We start from the raw sequence: 19902 nt of genomic DNA on the forward strand, positions 1-19902 counted from the left end.
AGTGTAGGTGCTCCAATAGATGAACAAACGGAACATAAAATTCACTGCTTTGCCACACATAAAATTCTCATAAATCTGAATGAAAACTTAATTTTTGATTTTAGTAGAACTGAAAATAGTAATTAGGCAAGACCATACTCATAGAAAGTCTGTTTGTTTCCCCAGTGATAGCAAAGATTGCTTATCGAGGGGAGTAGGTGCCACTTTCACACGGTGAAATCACTCCTCTTTTTCATTTGTAAATGAATATATTTCAACCCCCGATTCCTATGCCATAAATGAAACAGCATGATGCCTCCAGCTGCTGCCTTTGAAGTCAGCCCACCAAAAAATGCCTCAAGTAGGCAAAGTTCTACTGTTTCTTCTTTCACTGTCAATTAACCAAGCTTCAGCCCTGGCTTCCTGAGGTACTTGGTGCAGTGCCCTAGGTTGTTTGTCATACTTGCGTTACTGAATTGACTTTGAGACACTGATGGGAATCCAAACCTTGGGGTCAGAAGACTTGGTTGTGTCACTGACCATTTTTTCATCTATTAGACAAGTCCTTTACCTTTGTGAATTGGGATAATAAGACTACAGGGGCATGGCAAAGACTTATAATCTATATGTGGATATATATGTGGAAACACACTCGAAAGCTTAAAGTACAAAATAAATATAAATATTAAAATACTTTGAAATAGCTTATGTTAAGTGGCTGGCTCAATAGATACTCCTTTACTAAAAAAGTTACTGTTCAGTGCACGTTACTTTCATCTCTCTCCCTTTGCTAGCGCCCAGCTATTGTTGAAGGGCCCACTGTTTTCCAAAAATCACGCACAAGTACACACATATCACTTGAAAGGTCTCTCCCACTTCTTTGATTGTGAAATTCTTCTATCCAGAGACAAATTATTGCAGTCCAAATTATAGGTAATGAATATTCCCAGGGCAGGTTTGCTTAACAACTGAATTTCTTCCTTCTAAGATATAAATAAATTAAAAACAGATGCCTTTTGAGGATCAGTTCTCAAAAGAAAGAAAGACCTTAAGGGAGAAGGGGTGCATACTAGGCCCCAGGCAAGAGAGTAAAAACCATGTTCCCCTTCTGGATAATTTTGTGAAAATCTAGCCCACCCTTCTAAAAATGCTTCTACCTTTAGTGCCGGTCTTCTCTCAATCGTGATTCCACTTAGTGCTGGTGGATAATCTGAGTCAGCACCAAATAAATCAGTGAAAAGCTGGAGAAGAGACTATCCAATGAGTGTCATGCTTTAGAGATGCTATCAGAACACTCTTTGTGGAAAATGGCCGAAATCACTGCAGGTACATTTACCGTGGGTACGTATTATAGCATAGATACTTGTCTCAATATTCCTTGGAACCAAAGGGCACGGCATCCTAGTGGAAAAATCATAGATTAGGCAGACTTGGAATCATAGCTCAGCCACTTAGGAGCTCTATGACCTTGGGCAGGTGATTTAATGTGGTTAGGCTCTGTCTCTTCAATTGCAAAATGGAAATAGCAAGGCCAATGTGGAAAGAACCTGACACTGGTAATATAAATACATGAAGGTAGTTTTTTTTTTTTTTTCATTTATTTAATAGGGAACTTGCAGAAAATTGTTTTTAAAAAAAGTCTTTTAGGTAACATTGCGCTACCTTAATGAGGATTAGGCGATTCCACTCTGTGGGAAAAATAATGAAATATTTTATGTTGATATAAGCTTTTGCAGTTTATTAAATACTCTTCCTAGAACTCTTTCTCATCTGAGTTAGTATAACTCAATGAGAAAAGGAACAAATTATATTCTCTCAGTTTTACAGAAGTAACTGAAATTGGGTTAAGTGCCTTGGCTAAAATTTCAGGAAAACTTGTATGAATAGGGAAGCTAGGTCCAAACCCAAAGCTCAAAGCCTTTGACCCAAGATCCACTACTCTTTTTGCCATTCAAGACAGGCTTCCAGAGGAGTTGACAGAGCAGTGAACTTTGCAACTTCTTCAATTTCCTTAAAATGTGAAGTCCCCCCTGCCCCCACTCTCTTCCCAATGTATGGAATTAAAGATATTAATATAATTTCATGTGGTCTCAAGTGAGGGAGTATAAAAACAGAAATTGCAGGAATACTAGGTAAAGATAAAATGGAAGAGTGATTGTTTGCTGCTCTAAGAAACAGATTCCATTAAAGAATAGGTTCCATTCCAAGTACTTCCCTGACTCCCTAAATCTTGGTAAGTTAGAATTGGAAGACATTTCATCTCCTTCCTCCCTCCTATCCCCAAGCCCACAATTTCACAGAATGAGAAAATGAAAGCCAGAACACTTCCAGAACTCAAGTTGCAAAGAAGTTAACAGAACACCAATTTTTCTTGCCTTTCCCCTCAAGAACTCTTTCCTAATCCTTAGCCTCAAATATTGTTAGAATAAAAAGTTTAACAGATTAACTGTTCATAAAGTCACAGGGAAAATTCCATGAGAGACTTTAAATTCTTCACATCAAATGAGAGGGGAAAAGGAAAAAAAAAAAAAAAAAAACAGTTATTTGATCTCTTTAGGCAGAAAAAAAAAAAGACGTTGCTATTAGAAAAATGCACTTTTGCCAAATGCAGACCTCCCTCAAAACTGATGAGTTCAGTTTTAAAATCAAACCCAAATTATGTGGTTCTCAAAGTTGTTAATGCATGGCGAAACCCCATTTCCTGCAAATGAGTCAGCTTCTGCACGATTGTTCATAATGCTTCCAGCACTGCAAACATAGTTGTTTGCTTTAAATTAATTTTACAGTTCTTTGGCTAACTGGGAAGGCCCATTGTAAAATATCTCTGTGCGCTAGATTTGGGATTTTTTTAAACCAAAGTACTGATTTGGCTGGTTTAAAGTTTGTGTGTATGTGTGTGTGTGTGTGTGTGTGTGTGTGTGTGTTTATTTTTGTATAATCATTTCTCATGGTTCAGCTCCCACAAGCATAATCTCCTTAGTTCCAAGGTAAAATATTATGCTCCTTATTGTTTCACAAATAAATGCTATTGTTTAAAAAAGACAAAAGAAAGCATTTGGAAAAGCTACTGGGATGTAGTCAGTGTCATTACATGCAGAAAAAAAAAGGGAGATACTAGTGTCCAGAACCTGAAATTTTATCTATTCCCTGGGAAAGTCAGTCCCTTGGGTGCCAGCTGTAGCTGCTGGTGCTAGGAGAAAGTCTGGCCCAAAATGACTATAATGTGCAGGAAGCATGGCCCTAGGCAAGAGCTGGCTGTACGGAATGTCACCAAGCAAGAGAGATCCAACAGAGGTTAAGAGGGTCAGGAATTCCAGGCAGGCAGGTGGGCAGTCAGTCACGGGAAAATCTGTCTACAGACAGCAGAGATCCAGATAACAGATGGAAGTAGAATTTCCCCATGGGGGACTATCTAGCAGAGAAGAGACCAAAGCAAGTTACGAAGGCTGGGATTCAGACAAGAAAGCAAGAGTAGAGTAATGGAAGGGAGCCAGAGTTGAGGAATAAGGCACAAAGCCAGTCATCCTACTGATCTTCAAGGTCAGGAGCAAACTAGCAGCAGGTGTGATTTGATCCTCTGTCCCCAAATAGAAGGCTTTACATGCTCAAAAGCCTCCCACGCACGGTCAGATTCCCAGCTCTGGATCCTGGACTAAGCCTGCCTGCCAAGTGACTTAGCTGGAGAGGAGGAGGCTGGGCGGGACTGTGCAGAGGCAGTGACGGTATGAGCACTACATTTTGCCAGTAACTGAAAAATCCAGGAAGTGAAAGCTTCAAATGCCCAACACTTCCACTGAGGTTTGATATTGCGTGCCAAGGACGGCTCATACATGATTTACCATTCTCAGATACCTGAGCATTTAGCATCCTACCTGGAAAAGTATTTGATCATGAGAAGAAACAAGAGTTGATGTTTTACTTACATAAACCAAACCTAAGGATACCCTCCAGAGGAAAGAACTTGGAAGTTAGTCTCCAGAGGGCAGGCTTCAGGTCATGGACGTTCCGGCCCTGGTTGCAGTATCTCAGCCACCACCCAGATTGGTTTTCGTCACGTGCACACTGGCAAGATGAGTCTACAGGTTCATTCTGGCTCTATCTTTCTACATGTCTCTTCCCAAACTCTAAGGGATAAGTACCACTTAAGTATCCAGGGGTTTTTCTTCTAGACAGTTCACATGGCGTTCATACACTGAACATAAAGGCTTAAATGAAAAACAAAAAAAATAAAAAGTACTTTGCCTTCAGTAGCTTCTGAAAGTCATTACAATCTAATAAGTAAATAGCTTGTATTTGAAGCACATTCATACCACTGTATTAAGAAACCATAATAAAGGAACATTACAGTTCTATTAAGCCAATTCTCTAACATGTATATGATTGAATTTTTGTTTCTCTATTTCTGCTTTACAAAGAGAAGAAATTAAGACTTAAAGAAAAAAGACTATGCTAAAGTTAAAAAAAAAAAAGACCATGAAAGCCCTGAAATAATGACTGGAGACAGGCTCTTCTGTCAATTTGAAGAATGACTAATGAAAAGTCGGAGCTTCAGCTCATGCTTTCTCAAGAAGCCACATTTGTATTGTGTTAAACATTCGCTTTTATTAATCTTTAGCATATGTAGTTTGTAATATCCAATAAAAATATAAATATGTCACAGAGATAAAAAAAATACAACTGTCTCTTGAGACTTGTTCAATGGATAGTCAGTGAATTATGTGATTGAAGATAATTAAATACCAATATTTGAAAATAATTTCAAATTCTTAAAAGCATTTAGCTGCTTAAGAGTGAGAAGTTTGATGATAATTTGAATAAATGAAAAATTATGATTCACAAATATGCTTATTCTGCTCTTTTTATAACATATTCATAATTTATATAACAACCCATCTTCACAGGCATTTGTTCCCAGTGAATATATAGAGCGATGTACTTGCATATGTATTAAACTAGGATACAAATATCTCTCTGCATTTTCCTTAAAAAGTTGAAACATAGAAGCAGCCTGCCAATTAAATAGATAGCAATATTTCTACAAAACAGTCAAGTAATCCTATTGAGCATGATCACATGTTGAAAAATTCTTCCAAAGTGGAACGCAGAATAATTTTGCTAATCTTCATGTAGATTTATACAAGGCAGACAAAAATAAATAAATAAAAAGTAACAGAAATATTTTATCTAGTTAGTGGGCTGAAGGAAACAATCTCATTTACAGATATATTAAAATAATAAACATTTTCCAACAATTCTGGGGCCATAGTCATTAAATGAAATTTTGGTAAATTCCCAAGCAACGCAATTGTGTAGCTTTGCTACTTTCTAAGGTATTTCAGCCGAAATCTCTGTACCCGAGTTGTCCCTGTATTTACTTTATTAGCAGGGCCTTCATGAAATGGAAACTTTCATTCATTCTGGTATGCATTTCTTCAGGGAATGTTTATTTAGCTCTTCTTTTTCAAACACCGGGGGACTACATATTGATCCAATAAAGAGGAAGGAGCTATTATTCCTACCCATGAGGATCTCTCACCGGGTCATGGCTGGATGTCAGAATTCCTCTATCCTCCATTAAAATAACCCTTTGACCTTTCTGTACGATACCACTTAAGATACTTAATTTATGTAATTTCCCCCTTACCATTTCACAGCATTTCTTGAAGGGATTAGTTTCAGTGTATAATGAGATCTAATTTGAAAATTTTTAGGCTGTTATTTGTATTTTCTTGAAATTATTTGAGAACGTTAAGTAATGACTTATTTTTAAATTATAGCTGTATTTATTCCATATACCATATCTGAGGAAAACTATAAAGATATATTAAGAAGCCAAAAAAGATATTTTATTTTTAAAAAGATAAGCATCTTTAATGCTATTTGAGCTCCATTTACATTTGATTCTCTTTACAATAATCTTTTTAAATCCCTTTAAAATTATATTTCTTTCACTACCTTCTCACTAGAATCCTTTCTTTTACATATTTCTCATATAGCTTTAGATTTTCTTTGTATTTCTACTCTACCTAAGCTCTAACTTCATTCTTTGATCCACAGAATACCTAAAACATTGAATCTGTTCATCATGCAACCCAATAACCTTTGCTTTGTTGTACTATTTCTGTTACTTACCTAACTAGAAATGGCAATTATATAAAATGTTTAATTTAACAACTTAAAAGTTTTAGAATAATGACTCATTGTTTCATATATGTATATTTCTTATCCAAATCAAATAAAACATGACATCAAAAACATAAAATGAGGTGAGAATGAAAATGTTGAGCTTTAGGATGGGACCAAACTTAAATTGTTATCAACTTAAAATAGACTTATAGAAATAAGTTGTTACATGTAAACCTTATGGTTACCACAGAACAAAAACCTATAGCAAATACACAAAAGATAAAGAGAAAAGAATAAACTATACCATTAAAGGAAATCATCAAACCACAATGCTAGAGAGCAAGAGAACAATAAATGAATAGACCAGAGAGCAAGAGAAAAATAAATGGATTCACAGGAACTTCAAAAATAGCAAGTAAGCATTTAACAAAATAGCAATAAGTACACATCTATCAATATTTACTTAAAAAATAAATGGCTAAATTCTCCAATCAAAAGACAAAGTAGCTGTGAATAGATTAAAAAACAACAACAACAACAACAAGACCTATCTATATGCTGCCTACAAAAGACACACTTTAGATGCAAAGACACAGCCCAAAAGTGAAGGATGGAAATAGATATTCCTTGCAAATGGAAACCAGAGAAAGCTGGATTACATCAATGGATAATCATCAAGACAGAAAATCAATGAGGAAACATTGGCCTTAAATGACAAATTAGGCCAGCTGAGGATTTAACACATAGGTACAGAACATTCCGTCCAAAACCAACAGAATACACATTCTCTCAAGTTCACCCGAATGTTTTCCAGGATAGATCATATGTTAAGTCATAAAATCAGTCTTAATAAATTTAAGAGGATTGAAATATCAAGCATTTTTTCTCACCACAAAGCTAGAAAATAGTTACCTGAAGAAAACTAGAAAATTCACAAATATACAGAGGATAAACAACATGCTACTAAAAAACAAAAACAAAACAAAACGAAAACAAAAACAACAACAACAAAAACCAGTGGTTCAAAGAAGAAACCAAAAGAAAAATTCAAAAAACTACCTTGAAAAAACAAAAATGGAAATAGGACTTGGCAAAATTTGTGGGATGCAGCAAAAGCAGTTCTAAGAAGGAAGTTCATAGCAATAGATACCAACCTCAAGAAACAAGAAAAATTTCAAAGAAACAACCTAACTTTACACCTTAAGGAATTAGAAAAAGAACAATTAGAGCCCAAAGTTAGTAGAAGGAAGGAAATAACAAAGATTAGAGTAGAAGTAAATGAAATAGAAACTAAAAAGACAATAGAGAAGGTCAATGAAAATAAGAGCTGGTTGGTTGAAAAAATAAACGAAAGTAACTTTCAGCTAGAGCCATGAAGAAAAAAGAGAAGGTTCAAATAAATGAAATCAGAAATGAAAGACCAGATGTTACAACTGATACCACAGAAATACAAAGATTCAAAGAGACTACTATAAACAATTATACACCAACAAATTGGGCAACTTAAAAGAAATGGGCAAATTCCTAGAAACATAATATTCCACAACTGAATCAAGAAGAAATAGAAAATCTGAACATTATAATTACTATTAAGGAAATTGAATCAGTAATCAAAAAACTCCCAAAAACAACAAAAAAATCTAGAATCAGGTGGTTTCACTGGTGAATTCTTCCAAACATTCAAAGGAGATCTAATACCAATCCTCAAACTCTTCCAAAAAAAATTGAAGTGGGAACTCTTCCAAACTCATTTTATGAGGCCAGTACTCTCTTCACACCAAACCAATGAGGATACCACAGGAAAAGAGAATTGTAGGCCAATATCTCTAATGAACATAGGTATACAAAAATCCTTAGCAAAATATTAACAAACAGAATTCAAGAATATATTAAAAATATCATATACCATGATTTTAGGAATGAGAGGATGGCTCAACATCCATAAATCAATCAATGTGATACACCATATTTACAAAATGAAGAGTAAAAATCATCTCAATAGATGCAGAAAAAGCAGTTGACAAAATCCAACACCCATCTATGATAAAAAGCTTTCAACAAAGTGGCTATAGATGGTACGTACCTCAACAAAATAAAAGCCATATATGACAAGCCCAAAGCTAACATCATACTTAATGGTGAAAAGCCAAAAGCCTTTACTCTAAGAACCGAAAAGAGACAAGGATGTTCACTCTCAGGACTCCTATTCAGCATAGTAATGGAAGTCCCAGCCAGAGCAATTAGTCAAGAAAAAGAAATAAAGGCATCCTACTTAGAAATGAAGAAGTAAAACTGTTACTATTTGCAGATAACATGATATATATAGAAAATCGTAAAAACTCTATCAAAAAACTACTGACACAAATAAATTCAATCAAGTTGCCTATACAAAATCAGTACACAAAGATATTTTGCATATACACTAATAAACCATCAGAAATAGAAATAAAGATAACAATTCCATTTATAATTGCACCAAAAGAATAAATATCAGGAATAAATTTAACTAAGGAGATGAAAGAGGTATATATTGCAAACTAGAAGACATTAATGAAGGAAACTGAAGACACAGCAAATGGAAAGATATTCCATGCTCATGGATTGAAAGATTCAGTATTGTTAAAATGTCATTAATCTGCAAATCAATCTACAAATTCAGTGGAACCCCTATCAGAATTTCCACAACATTTTTCAAAGATATAGAGCAAATAATCCTAAAATCTGTATAGCACCACAAAATACCCTGACTAGCCAAAGCCATCTTGAGAAAGAACGAAGTTGGAGGCATCTTGGTCTCTGATGTCAAACTACATTACAAAGCTCTAGTAATTAAAACAGAACGATAATGGAGTAAGAACAGACATATAGATCAATGGAGCAGAAGCTCAGGAATAAACCCACTCATCTCTGGTCAATTAATTTACAACAAAGGTGCCAAGAACGTACAATGGGGAAAGGGCAGTCTCTTCACTAAATGGTGCTGGGAAAACTAGGGAGCCACATGCCAAAGAATGAAATTCAACCACTATCTTACACCATATACAAAAATTAAATCAAAATGAATTAACTGAAATGCATTAAAAACTTAAATGTAAGACCTGAAATCATAAAACTTCTAGAAGAAAACAGGCAGTGGATTCCTTGGCATAGTTCTTGGTGATAATTTTTAAATATGATATCAAAAGCAAAAGCAACAAAAGTAAAAATACATAAGTGGGATTACATTATACTAAAAAGCTTCTGAACAGCAAAGGAAATCATCAACAAAATGAAAAGTCATTCTGCAAATGGGAGAAAATATTTGCAAATCATATATCTGACAGTATAAAAAAACTCCTACAACTCAACAATGAAGAAACAAATAATCCAATTAAAATAAGAAGAAGATCAGAATAGAATTTTTTTTATATATGACTAACAAGTACATAAAAAGATGCTTCCCATCATTGATCATCAGAGAGATGCAAATCAGAGCCACATTGAGATATCACCTACACATGCCAGAATGGCTATTATCAAAAAGACAGGAAATCACAAATGTTGATGGGATGTGGAGAAAAGTGAACTCTTATGCATGCACTGTTGGCTAGAATGTTAATTGGTGCAGCCACTATGGAGAATGGCAGGGAAATTCCTCAAAAAATTAAAAATAGAGTTACCATATAATCTAGTAATTCCACTTCTGTGTATTTACTCAAAGAAAATGAAGTCACTAACATCAAAAGATATATGCATGTCATGTTCAGCAGCATTATTTACAATATGGAACAGGCAAATAAGCTAAGTGTCCATTAATAGATGAATGAATAAAGAAATTGTGGAATATATAGGTAACGGAATATTATTCAGCCATAAAAAAGAATGAAGTCTTTCTATTTATGACAACATGGGCATTATGCTAAGTAAAATAAGTCAGGCAAAGAAAGTCAAATACTGTCTGATCTCTCTTATATGTGGAATCGGGGAAAAAAAGGCTCACAAATATTAAAAATAAAAATATGAAAAAAATTTGCATTACAGATGCTTGACCTAACTTCATTGAAGGGAATGGGACTAAAAATTACCTAAATAACTTAAGAAAGTAGTAGAAACTATAAGGAGTAGAGTAAAGGAATGATACATACGCACTGTACTACAGTTTAAAAAGTTGTTTCCCGTGGAAGTACAGGTTAACAATTTTATACCACTATACATGTATACTGGGATTGAACAAATAAGCAAATAGATAACAGATAATGATTAAAAAAAAGAATAGATAAAATTTTAAATGAAATAGGTATAAGTAGGGGCAGTTAAATGCCTGCCTTCAGCTCAGCTCATGGTTCCAGGGTTCTGGGATGGAACCCGTGTCTGGCTTCCTGCTCAGCAAGGAGTCTGCATCTCCCTTTTCCTCTGCTCTTCCCCACCCTACTCATGTCTGTATTCTCTCTCAGATAAATAAATAAAATCTTAAAAAATAGAAATAAGTATACTTTGAACCCTTTTAGGAAGATAGATGATGGATGATGGATAGATGATAGATACATAGATGATAGATGATAGAAGATAGACAGATGATAGATATATGATAGATGATAGATAGATGATAGATGATAGATAGATAGATAGATAGATAGATGATAGATAGATAAAACTTACAGTATATATTTATATATGTATTTTCTATCATGATCATATGGATGCTCCACTTAAGCCTTTTTTTGCTATGGGTAGAAAGTTGGGGAGAAAGCCTGAAGAAAAGACTTGCCTTCTTGGAGGGTTCAGACAGATAGCATGTGTGACAGCAGTAACGCCTACCATTCTCACTTTTATTCAGCTCCAACCTCCAGTTTCACATGGATGCCTACTTTGCTTAGCCCCACCTAATGGTTTAGGGACTGAATTATTCAGAAAGGATGGAAAGAAGAAAGCAGAGCTGAGGGGCACCTGAGTGGCTCAGGCAGTTAAACATCTGCCTTCAGCTCAGGTCATGACCCCAGGGCCCTGGGATTGAGCCCCACATAGGGCTCTCTATTCAGGGGAGAGCCTGCTTCTCCCTCTGCCTCTCCCTCCTGCTTGAGCTCTCTCTCTCTGTCTCTTTCTCTCAAATAAATACATAAAACATTTTTTTAAAAAAAGAAAGGAAGGCTGAAAGGAGATTTGATTTCTCAGTTGTCACTAAAGCTTTGTAAATTCTGATTTTATTAGAAAAAGATTATTTTGACTGCAGAGTATTAAAGAGTTATTGTGGAATTATCATATCTAGCTAAAGTGATATTTTATAATTATCATTTTCCTCCAAAGGGATGGCCAGTTACTTTATTTTCTTGTATATATTGAGTTCATGCCGTATACAGGTATAATAATGATTCTGCCTTTGTTCAGTTAAAAATTATACCATTGATAAGCTATACCTTTCATCAATAAGTTATATGTTTCAAATGCCTGAATCCTTGCATCCTCATTCAACTGTTCAATCCTGCTCATCTTTTGGAACTAGGTTCCCCAAAGGTTACGTGGAAAATAATGGAACTTCTGATACTTGCCTACCCAGTAGAATTGTTTCACTTTCCCTTTGGGTATCCTTGTGTTCAGTACATAATTCTCTTAGAGCTGCTGAAACAAAAATACTGCACTTTGGTGTGTATAGAGTTGATCTCTCCCCTACCCTCACCTTTGCTCACCAGAATGAAAGCCTCACAAAGGCAATTACTCTGCCTTATTGGTCTTTGCAGTTTCAAGCCAAGTAACTGGTCTTTATTTGACACTTAATAAGTGTCTGCTTAAATGAATAATGAATTAATGTTGTTTACATAAGGTGGTAAATTATCTTTTCTTCCTTGTGCTTAATGATCATCTTTTTAAGCCAACCACTTCAATTTAGGCAGGTAGTTTGTGTCAATAGGGTAGCCATATGTAACTGAGTTTGCAAGGAAGCCTCATTCTAATCTTGTTATAAATAAATGGACTGCAAATGATGATGAAGCCTTTATTGAGCACTTGCAAGTCTCCAAATATTATAATCCGCCTAAATAAAATTGGTCTAGAACAAAGTAAGCATGCTTTATACAAAAATTGATTTAGAAAAGACATTAAACCCAGGTAAGTGTCCTAACTATGAGATTGGTGAACTCCATGAAATATGATGGAAAGGAAGAACACAGAATGACAAACAAAAGGTGCTTGTTTCAGAGGAAAGGGTTGGTGCTAGTGGACTCCCCAGAAGGCAGTGACCTCTTGGGTTGAGTTCTTTCAAAGACTTTCAGGTCTCCACTCTGAGCATTAACATGGCAGGGCATGGTTCCCAGAAAAATGAAAATGACTTGTAAATGTCTTAAAGAAATAAATGATAAGCTAATATTTATTGTTTAATACTTAACACTTTTATAACCATTATTCTATTTATCCCCATAAAAACCTTTATTACCCCATGCTTTATAAATGAGAAAACAAAGTTACAAAAGGCTCAGTAATTTGGCCAAGGTCACGTACCTCAGAATAAAGAAGCTAATACTTTAATCTGATGTCAGTACATTCCAAACCACTCTCCTGTTCCCAAACTTAAAAGATAACACAAAAACTCTTCAGATGATGAAATTTTACAAATCCAGTTTCACATCCCTTATAATGATCTTGGGAGACCAACCACTGTCTTCCAATTTTGCAATGTCCTAGTATGTGTTTTAAAGTCATGGAAGTCTCCACTGTATACTATTAGGATAACTAAACGATCATTCCACAAGGGTACTTAATGGGATATGTTGAGATCTCATACAGCAACATAACACTGACTTTTCCCTTTCCATCTTATTTTTGCCATTCAGTAGAAATTGTCATCCTTTAGTACTTCTTATCAAGATGGCTTTGTATGCTACTAATTTTTCCCAACATTTATATGTAAAACGTATTTTATCCTAGTGGGGAGATATACTAAATAATGAAAATCGATTTAAATAGCCTATGTATGTTGTCTAACTTATGTCAATGGAAATATTTCCTACAGCTTGTGAGTTTTTTGGTCTTTTTCAAACAAAGTAATTTATTTGCACATGTTACTTAAACAAGTGATGATCAAGAAAGAAATATGTTACTCTAGTCTAAGCATTGTGTAGGGAAAAAAATACCATGGCAACTGAAGGAGGCTGAAAATCATTACTCATTCCTAGGGGCAATATTTAGATATGGATAGCAGGCATTATGCCAGCCTGGCAGATGGGCATATTGAAGCCCTTACTTATTGGTATGAAATATTAATAGTGAGGGCATGATTCCAGGCTGAGAACATAAAAACAAATTACTTTGGAGGTTAAGGGGATATGCCATCACTAATCCATCGCTGAGCTGAATTAGCCTTCAGAAATAAAAAATGGCTCCAAATCACATGTCTAACTTAATACTAAACTTATTTTAACCAGGTGGGGTTTGAAGAAACTATAGGAAGCTATGATGAGTTTTCTAAGTTTATGAAATATGGGACAAAAAGTTTGGTGCAGTAGAAGATATATTGATCTAAGGGAGCTAAAAATGAACAGAATGGGGATCTACCTCAGAAGTACAATCATGTTGTAATTTTACAGATGCAAAAATATTGTGTTGTACTTCCGTAATCCTAAACCAATAATCCTTCTCATCCTTAATGTTATAAAGAATTAGTGGTCAAGGTCACTCATAAAAATAATAAGGGAAATAAGCTGTATAAATGTCTCTTTAAATTTACCACAAGAGTTCTTCCCAAGATTTTCTAAGAAAGAAAAGCAGAACAGATGAAATGTAGAGCAATTTTAGGGTTTAGTGAATTCTCTTTCACCTCTCTGGACCTCAATTTCCTCGGGGTACATGGCTTGCTTTATGTTGGCAGAGCTAAGAAAATTCATTGAGAAGAATTCTGCAAATATAACACTTTCAAGGTCCATGCTAATACTTTTAACTGGGACTTAGTACCTGTGAAATTTCTGCCATATTCCTCATCCTTGGTCATGTCATTTAAACTCTGGTTCACGGCTGTAAATTAGGTTGAAAAAAATGTCACACCACGTCACATGGAGATTATGGAATGAGAGATTTAAAAAAAAAGAAGTAAAGGTAGAAATGTAGATGCTAAAACAGGATCAAGGAAGCAGCATATATGTGGTAATAAAGGTTTAAAAATGAATTATATGTGGGGAGGATACAGAAAAGAAAAATATATATGTTTTAAGTTTGGGAAGAATAATTTTGAATTTCACTAGCTTATTACTATTAGAGAATGAATGCCCAATGAAAACTTAAATTTTAGATAAATTTTATGCCTCTGATAAAGAATTAGCTATGAGTTTTATTGAAAAAATATGTCTTAAATAATCCCATAATAAATCATTGTAAATGCCACACATAAGAGAATGATAAAGGGAAAAGAGATCTAGGAATGGGTTTTTTGTTTTTGTTTTGTTTTGTTTTTGTTTGTTTTGTTTGTTTGTTTTTTGGAAATTGACAGAATATCAGTTTCAGACAACTGTCTATAACCATGAAGAGACAATGCCATGAACTCACTTTGTACTATTGAAAACGATCTTATTTGCAAAACTCTAATTATATGCTTTCATCCAACAGTCAACATGCTGGGTTCATTTTTTCAGCCTGGCTATATAAACTTTGAACTCAATAACTCACTTCATTTTTTTTAAAGAATAGTAAGTAATCAGTTAAATCTGGAAATTCAAGGATAACACAAAAAGTCATGAATTGTTGCAAGGCCGTTCTTCGATAGATTTCTTCCTAGATATACTACTAGCTAGAAAAAGCATAATGGTGTTGTAGGCCATGCAAATAAAACCAGCTCTGAAGTAGGGTGTGTGTGTGTGTGTGTGTGTGTGCACATGCACACACAAATTTCCATATTGTGTTAATCAGGAAATAGGGTACAAAATGGAGTAATTCACATGTAAAAGCCCACATACCTTAGAACTCTTATCAATTGCTGCTTATCAAATAGTACAGTTTATATATTCAGCACCTTCAGAAAGTTAGTCATTATATGATTCTACGCTGAGCACCACCCACAAGGGACTTAGTATTAGCCAAGTTCTCAGATGAAGAAAGCAAGTTTCCTCAGATACTATGCTGCAGAGATCTAACTCAAACCCTTGGCAGTTGTCCCTGCCTGGGAAATGCTTATTACTGCACATTTAAACTCACTGAATATGCCATCTTTGATTTAGTGGCGGTCACTTAAATTACAAGTGTCGAAAATAGTTACCCTATGGAAAGTGACCTTGTGTTTCTGAATCAGACAAGTGACAGTTTGAAGAATGACCAAACGCTACCCTTATCCTTAAATGTTAGCAGTAGCTGTAGGATCTCCATAAGGACAAGCATTATTCCCTACTGCCGTGGTCATACCAGGCTATATGGTATGAGTGTGGATACTCAACTTGAAGATGGATTGTAGAAAAGCTGAATTCATGTTAGAACATTTAAATCAGACTTTGTGAAGGGACCACACACGAACTTGCAACATGGGCAAGACAAATAAAGGAACATAAACGTTGACAAGCCAGTTTGCAAGATCCCATTACATTTGAGATTCCTAAGCAAGCTGCTTCTCTTTGGCAAAGGCTACCCTTCTCTGACCACCTGACAACACTCTGAGCTTCCTTAAAGCCCAAGCTAAGTGGGAAAGGCTCAGAGAGAGAAGGGGTTGCTTCCCAAGTTCCAACAGCTGAGCTAAGGACCAACTTTTTCCTTGGGTAGCTAAACCTCCACTCACTCATCCTTTGCCTAAACTGCAGAAAACTGAACTCATCCCAAAGCCTCTGCTCAGCCAATGCAGAACACTACACAGGACACCCAATCTCCATGTAAGAGATATGCAGTGTTCATAAAGCAGGAAAAGTATACGTAGAAGGACCTATGTGTTACGCTGCCAAACCCATAACCTTACAACTAAAGCCTGTCTCAATTACTCAGCTTTTTAATTATATACAAGCAATATTTCAATAAAATGTTCCACATTGTAAACCAATAATAAATTTTAATTAAGGTCTTGATTAAAATTTTTATATCGCATGACAAAAGCAAAGTTTTCATTTTTACAGACGAATAAAAAGTTGCTTTAAAGAAAACAAGATAAAAAAAAAATAAAGAAAACAAGATGTTGATTCTTTTCAACAAAAATAACTATTACCATTACTTCATAGTAAAAGCAAGAGCCACAGCAAAAATATAAATAAATGAAAATAAAGTGCCTACAGGAAAAAGAAAAGGGAAAGATGTACATGTTCTATGTCATGAATTTTCAATATAAATTAGATTTCTAGTTGTGGTCTTTCTAGACTATAAATAAAAATTACAGATCTGAGAAAAATCCACTACTGAGCAAAAATTATGTTAAAATCCAACAGTCAAAAAATTTAAAAAAAAATAAAAAAATAAAAAAATCCAACAGTCACTGGGAAGGACTTTTCCAGATTATAAAACAGTCAAATGGGAAGGATTTCTCCAGATTATAAAAACAACTATTTCAATTCTATATTTTAAGTATGAAACTAGCTGACTTCCCTGGTTTGGTATGAGAATCATTCCATTTCAACAGCTAACACCCTTGCAGAGACTAACATCCTGGAAAAAATGCCCTCATACTTAGTTATTTCAAGAAGGGTGAATCATGGGATGAGCCATTGTCTGGAGTCACCTTTTAAAGAGTCTGGTTACTACCCCTTTAATCTCCTGTAACTCTGCAATATTTTTAAATCCCAAGTATTTAGAAATAAAATTATTTTTTTTAAATTTTGAACAGATAGCTCATGAGAGCATATTGGTTTTATCTGGTTTTTCTTCAGTTTCGGTGTTGGAAGTATGATCTTAGGCATGGACACCGTATATTCCAAAAACGATCCAATTCTTTTACATGCTCAACCAGTTTCACTAGTTCAAAGGCATAACACTTTTAACCTTGAGTGCAGCAGGTCTCCTTTTTATACATAAAGGTTAAACAGTCAGAGCTAGGACGTGACATGTTCTTTTCTGTCCCTCTGTCCTCTGTTTAATTCTGGTTGCCGGGCTCCCAGGTACATGCAGACTCCCAGCTGTCCCCACCAAGGATAAGTGGGCTCTTACCTTTCAGCCTCTGGTCTCTCCTCTCCCTGAATCTTCTCAAAGCCAGAATGCTGTGCTACTCTTGCTCCTGTTCTGATGCGGTGGTTATAGGTTAGCTACTTCCTGAAAGGTAAAAAGAGCTTGTCAGCACAGGTCTCTCTAAGACCAGAGTCTTATAGTCACAGGAAACTTTGAAATAGCCCAGAAATGCTTCAGAAATGTAAACTTCCAGTCGCAGAGAAAAAAGTTGGTTCCTGCTTCATAAATTTTGTAGCAATGCAATTTGCCATTTACTTTTTTTGCATTTTGAGAACACTATGTTCCTGGCTAGTTGCCCCACAAGAATTACTCTTATAGTTGGCATCCTCACTATTTTTTGGAGTTTACCCCCCAAAGAGACTCAGTCTCATCACAGACAAACATATAAGTCAAGCTGATATGTCAGAAAACAAATATTTTAGAAAGCTAGAACTGATACCTACAGTGGGTGTCCGTTTCTAAAGATGAGAACAGCTCCTGTCCTGTTTTATTAATGAATACATTTCTACGGCACAACTGTACATTGTACATTATGTTCCTATGATTCAAATCTCCATCCGTTAAATGTCGCTAGTGACAAACATACCTCAGGCACACAGTCTACTGCCCAACATCTACGTAGACACAACCGTAGGTCAGCTACAGAGTCCATTTAGACACAATTATGGAGCTACCTTTCCTCATTAGTATATGTATATATATATCACCATCATTTTTTTTTTTTTTTGGTCTCACATGTTTTCTTGTTGCATTCTATGTTCATACCTAAAGCTTTCATTTTAAAGTGGTTGCAACAAAGACTAATAGTGACCATGACTAAAAAGAACTAATTGGTAACTTGGAAATAATATTATAAAATGGCTATGTGTGTCTGGCTGCATAGTGTGAAGTCATAGAAATGGTAAACTAGAAGAGACATTAGCTTTTGGTTTTTATATCCTTGCTTTTAAACATTCTAAAATAAGGCAAATGGGAACATTGGTACTAGGATTAACAGCAAATATAGAAAGCATTTTATGCAGTTTCTGACATAAGTCAGCACCTTTATTACTAATTCTCCTGTTATAGATCACAACTGACTCTCACATTGACTTTTCTCCAAATAATTTATTGGGATTCTTTGACACAGATGGATAGTTAATGATAGCTCTTTAAACATGGTCTTGTAACTGAGTTCTTTAGAAATTATCTGTTACTTTGGAGTCTGGTTCCTTAAATTCTCTGGCTTAGTCTCCTCATCTGTTAATTGAGGAGCCTAAAATTGATGAGTTCTTAAATTCTATAGTTCTATGATTTCTAAACCATTTGATATCAGAAAACTTTCACACATTTGCCACCTGTAAAGCATCTATTTATTCTTTTTTTAGATGAGTACAGCGTTTTTAAGATAAGACTCTATTTTGTATCAGAACTTCATACACTTTACTCAGATACCCTTCCACCTTCCTTCCTTCTTTATTTATTTATTTAGGTTTAGTTTTTGATTTTTGGTTTCTGTGGGAGTTTTTTTTTTTTGTTTTTTGTTTTTTATTTTTGTTTTTTTTAGTTTCAGAAATAGAGTTTAGTGATTCGTCTATTGCATATAATACCAGTGCTCATTACATCACATTTACTCCTTAATCCCATCACCCAGTTACCCTATGCCCTCATTCCCCTCCCCTCCGGCAACTCCCAGTTTGTTTCCTGTAGTTAAGAATCTCTTATGGTATGTCTCCCTCTCTAATTTCATCTTGTTTTACTTCTCCTTCCCTTCTTATATCTTTGTTTTGTTTCTTAAATTCCACATATGAGTGAAATCATATGATAGTTGTCTTTCCCTGACTTATTGACTTATTTTGCTTAGTATAATACCCTTTAGTTCCATCCATTTGTTGCAAATGTTGATGGCTAAATAATATCCCCTTGTATATATGTACCACATCTTCTTTTATCCATTCATCTATCGATGAACATCTGGGCTCCTTCCATATTTTGGCTACAGTGGACATTGCTGCTATAAACACTGAGGTGCACATGACCCTTCAAATCACTGTTTGGTATCCTTTGGGTAAATACTCAGTAGTGCAATTTCTGGGTCACAGGGTAGCTCTATTTTCAACTTTTTGAGGAACCTCCATACTGTTTTCCTGAGTGGCTGCACCAGCTTGCATTCTCACCAACAGTGTAAGAGGGTTTCCCTTTCTGTGCATCCTCGCCAACATCTGTCATTTCCTGACTTGTTAACTTTAGTCATTCTGACTGGGGTAAGGTGTTATCTCATTGTGGTTTTGATGTGTATTTCCCTGATGATTTGTATTTCCCTGATGTCAAGTGATGTTGAGCATTTTTTTCATGTGTCTGTTGGCCATTCCATATTCCTTTAGTGGATTAAAGCAAAAAGTAAGTTCAGAACTATGTGTGAATTCACCAAAAATGCATGTTTATATGACTATTTTATCATCATATGTAAATTTTCTGCCATAACACTACTCGCTTCTTTTAATTATTTATTTTAGATTGTCTAAATTAATTCACCAGACCTCATATCATCTATGAAATGGTTCCTTTAATAGAGCTTTAAAGTTACAAAAATTTTAAAGCAAACTTTATTTTGAAAAAATACCAATTTGAGTAGGACACAGTAAGAGTGGGGAACATAAAATTTTATTCAAATTTGAGTAGGATGTTTTTAAGGACCTATTTTATTTGTTTATTTACTTATTTATT

General features: G+C 35.0%; 1 protein-coding gene and 1 long non-coding RNA gene across 4 annotated transcripts in view; one reads left to right on the forward strand and one right to left on the reverse strand.

Annotated features, from left to right (window-relative positions):
* Positions 1 to 17322, reverse strand: part of LOC144304757 (uncharacterized) — a 74155-nt gene extending 56833 nt beyond the window's left edge. For both annotated transcript variants that reach the window (XR_013371720.1, XR_013371719.1), the window contains exon 1: positions 17179 to 17322. This is a non-coding gene — a long non-coding RNA (uncharacterized LOC144304757). The remainder of the gene's footprint in view (positions 1 to 17178) is intronic.
* KCNH7 (potassium voltage-gated channel subfamily H member 7) overlaps positions 1 to 19902 on the forward strand; it is a 480585-nt gene that overhangs the window by 266871 nt on the left and 193812 nt on the right. The gene's annotated exons all lie outside the window — the stretch shown is intronic.

The sequence above is a fragment of the Canis aureus genome, chromosome 34, assembly GCF_053574225.1.
Source record: "Canis aureus isolate CA01 chromosome 34, VMU_Caureus_v.1.0, whole genome shotgun sequence".
In the NCBI taxonomy this organism is placed as follows: domain Eukaryota; kingdom Metazoa; phylum Chordata; class Mammalia; order Carnivora; family Canidae; genus Canis; species Canis aureus.